This window comes from Morus notabilis, unplaced genomic scaffold, assembly GCF_000414095.1.
Source record: "Morus notabilis unplaced genomic scaffold, ASM41409v2 Scaffold1594, whole genome shotgun sequence".
NCBI classification, from domain to species: domain Eukaryota; kingdom Viridiplantae; phylum Streptophyta; class Magnoliopsida; order Rosales; family Moraceae; genus Morus; species Morus notabilis.
The window spans coordinates 61122-65583 of record NW_010358039.1 but is presented as its reverse complement, the minus strand read 5'-3'; positions in this window follow the sequence as shown (position 1 = coordinate 65583).

The window sequence follows — 4462 nt, the reverse complement described above, 5'->3', positions numbered from 1 at the left end:
TATTCATTTATTAATAAAAAAATGGGTTGGTATGATAAAATTTTGTGACTGGAATGAGTAGATTGGTATCATATTTTATGTTTAATGCAATTATTTAGATTGTCCGATATCAATTAAAAGAATTTAATTATATGCAGTACTTTAAAGCAAAGAAGACGTCTTTATCTAAGAATCAAACATTTTAATGCTTGCGGTAAAACTCGATCTCTGCTGACCATTTTTACAGCATTCTTTATCTAAGAATCAGACATTTTAATGCCTGTGGTAAAACTCAATCTCTGCTGACCATTTTTACAGCATTCTTTGGGACATGTTATGCAGTGGCGTTCCTTGAGAAAAGAAAGTATTTCACTTAGTGCCTTGGCTCCATTTGGTGGTTTTGCTTTCATGACTCTAAATTATTGGAGATAACACATATCACTACGTCTAATATTAAGCTTGTGTTCTTTTGCAGCAAAAAGCAAAGGAGCTTGATAATTCTAGTGGACTAATTGAGCTCTGTCATGACATGTGCCATCACAAGACTAAGGGTTGGACTGGGACAGTACCAGAGGAGAATTATGCAAGTTTTTATTTATATATTTATTTATATTTTTGTGTTTCCTTATAATTCAGTATTCATTCGTTTTTCTTTTCACTTACTCATTTTCAATTGACAGCACAAGATGATAGATTTACAAACTCAAACTAGTTATTCATGTGATGCAATTGAGGGAAATACTTGTGCACAGCCCACATTAATGACATAAAAAGATATAATGAATAATGTCCTTGGCACATGATCGGGATTCATATGGGGAGCGGGCCAAGCACCAATAGGGGGTCCAAGAAGGAGGATAATAGAAAATGGTTATTTCTCTACTCAAAGTCAGACTCTACAGATGCTGATCGATAACCTTAAGAACTTAGATGCACATTGACAAATGGAGTTTGACAGTCTTAAGAACTTTGTGAAGTCTATGTTCCCACAGTATGAACCTCCTTTTGGTGACTCATCTCCTTTGAAATAGTGCTTTTATCTATCTTTTACTCTTATTTTAGAACTTTTAGGTTTTTAATACTTGATTTTAGAGGACGTATATCTATCCTTATGGATGCTTTTGTCATGATTTTAGAGGAACTGATATTATGTTCGACATTTTAGATATCTTCTATCTTTGTTAGCCATAATCTTAAATGCCTCATGCTCTTCTTTTGGTGAGTCGCTACCTTATCTATCTCATAATTCTTTTGTGTCTCTTTTCTATTACTGGGTTTATTTTGTTGGTTTTGGGCGCTGATTAGGCTGAGTCATGAACAGGCCTTAGCTCCTCCTACAACACCTGAGGTTCCATTTAGTCATGGTGAGTTTTTTTTGTCTCTCTCTCTCTCTCTCGCATATTTTATCAAATCAGAGATCTTACTCAATTAATCTTTAAATTATGTGATTTTTTTCTACTGGAATCTTACTATTTAGCAACTTAATATTGAAGGGAAGATTGCACTAAAGATGGAAACAATGGTTATGGTTATTCTATGATAAATCTCAGTTCTTTTTACTTACTGTTTGTGAACTAGCTTCATTCCTTTTGTGCTCTTATGTTTTGTTTTTTTTTTGTTTTTTCTCTTTCATTTCTAACGTCGTCTTTTTTCCCCTTCTCTTCTGCTCCAGCTTTATCCTCTTTCCTTTTGTTTCACCTCTCTCTGCCTTTTGTTTGTGCTCTCCCTCTATGCATTCGGATGAACAAAGAGCCATCAATTCGGGCATGTGAGAGAGAACATTATTAGAGTAATTGTTGTGTGGATGTGATTCTTTGCCATAAAATTGTTGTTCTTTTCACAGCAAAAAAAATCTTTTTTTTGGGGATTTTTGATTTTTACTCATTTGTAACTCATTTTCCCTTTGATGCAGGTCAAAAAAAAAAAAAAAAAAAGAATAGAAATTGACATGAGGAGAAGATGAGGGCAATAATCACTCACACTCATCACCCATCTTCAGTTTTATTGGTTTTCGGTTCAGACTGGACCCAAACAATATAGATTCTCTGTTCCTCAATCCCGCCAAATAACATGGGTATTTCCTTTGCATTGTAATCTTCCTTACTCTTGATGAATTGTTTAGTGTGTTTATTGGGCTGTATGAGGTTTTATTTTTTTGGAGTTGGGGTTTTAATGATTGTTCTGATAATTCAATTAAATTTGACGGTTGTCTGCTTTTGGGAACATTGTTTGGTTTTCACCCATAATCATCCCGTTCTCAAAGGGAGAGTAGCTGTCTGAACAAATGCACACTTTTTTTCTATCTTGTTTACTAGCTATTAGTAACAGCTCGTCTATCAAAAGAAAAGCTTGCTCTGATGAACTCAAGGCTTTTATGATGAGCATTCATATAACAAAAATATTATTAGTTCAAGGATTGGAAATGCTTTTAGCCCATGGATATTAGTGAAAAGTTATAAACAATGTTAGATAAATTCTTGACTTTATGAGAAGTAGGCCCGATTAAAGGATTCTCCTTTACTTTGCATATCATCAATTGGATGGATGTAATTGGTCATTAAACTTTTTTCCCGTCTTTGATTTTTCTTTTTTATCGTTTTGAGGTTCGTTTTTTGTTTTTTGTTTTTTGCTCTTTACGTTATGGCCCTCTTAAGCTTTGTACTTGATTCTTAACAATATGAAGTGTTTTTTCTTATAAAAAAAAGAGGAGTGGGCCTGGTGAAAGTATTTAAGATAATAGTAATAAAAGGCCACTATGAGAAAATATCAATAAGTTCGGTTGATATTTATACTAATAAATTGATATCACCAAAATAAACTGTATGGTGATTTAACACATTTTTTTTGCTTGGTATAAATTGTTAATGAGTGTAAATTTTCAGACATTCTGTTACGTCTGATGTTCCTTTCATTAATGCAATTGAAATAAATTCTGGGGTGTATCTTTCTAAGATTATTTTTTTCCTGCATTATAGTTTGGTGCTCCACTTTTGTACTGCATGAGTCAGCAAACTCACACTTTGGTAAGTGGACCAGTTTGATCTTTTTTGTGTGCGAATGAGCAGATTTGCTCAAGGATTGCTTCAAGTTTCTGACTGTGTTCCTAATGATGTGTCCTAATCTATCTTTTTAATTGTCATTTGTTTCATTTGCCTTAATTCTAGGCTGAACGTTAGTATTATGTTTAATTTGGAATGGAATGATATGCTTCAACGATTTCTAGAACCAGATCAATTGGTTGATTGCAAAAGAAATTTACCTTTTGGAAGTAGTGGTTGTCATCAGCCTTTTAATTAGTTCCTTATATACAGATTGATGTTTTTTAGCGTAAGATGTATGGAAGAACTATTTATTGTACTAACATTGATAAAAAAAAGGTGATTGCCTTGAAAATGCGGCTGGATTCTTTGCTATGAAACTTTTATATGTTTCATTTGTGCTTTTTAGCAGATTATTCAGGGCATTGTTAAACTCTTATTTATTTATTTATGTATTTTTGGATCAGTTTGTGGAGGTTTGCTTTTTCAAAGCTTTTAATCTTGTTCCTTGTACATTTAAAATCCAGATTGATAATTTTAAGGACTATTCTTAGGAACCTATGCTATTGCAGGTTTTTTGACTGAGGTTATTCGGAGACTATCACCATTTACTCGCATTGCTTGCCTATGTTTACTTTGTAATCGTGTTTACCTGTATTTATTGCTGCATGTCATTCTTTCTGTGTCTTTTTAATAGATTAATTTCTTGATTTTTATAACTGCAAGATGTGTATAAAATGGGATTGGGGGAGCAGGGACAAAGTAAACGCAATGTTCTATGCAGAGATGTACCATCTGATCCGAGCAGGAAGAATGATAGCACTGACTTTCTCACGACAATGTCGTCTATCGCGCCCATCTCTATTCCTCCACTTGTCTTGTCTTTCGTTTCTCTCTCTCTTTTTAAACATCGTTTAGTTACTTACCAAAATGTAAAATTCTCTCTCTTGCAGATGATGCTCTTGGTGATGCTAACCTCCTCGGTGATCCTTACTGCACTCTCATGGTTGCTTGCTTTTCTCAACAAACTATTGAGCACACGCTTCGCAAGGTTTTCCTTTCCTTTCTACTGTTTGGTTTCCGAGAAAATCTTGTTCCTGCTCATTTACCTCACAGAAAATGAAGCTTAGTAATTTCATTTGCTAATTTATTAGGTTATGAGAAAGCATGGTCGGGTGAAGAATTTGTGCTTAGTTAAATACATTGTTAATTTTCTATTTCACATTCCTATTTATTTATTTATTTGCTTATTTATCTATTTATTTATTTATATAGTTACCTATTTAATTAATAAATTAATGTGTTGTTCAAGCTTGCTTTAAAATCAGGAATCATTATTTTATCACCCCTGTATTTTGTCAAAATGCATTTTTCCGTACGTTTTCAGAAATACTAGTTCTCTTCGTCCCTGAGAAGGTTTCAACGTGATTTGTAAAGTGTAGGGA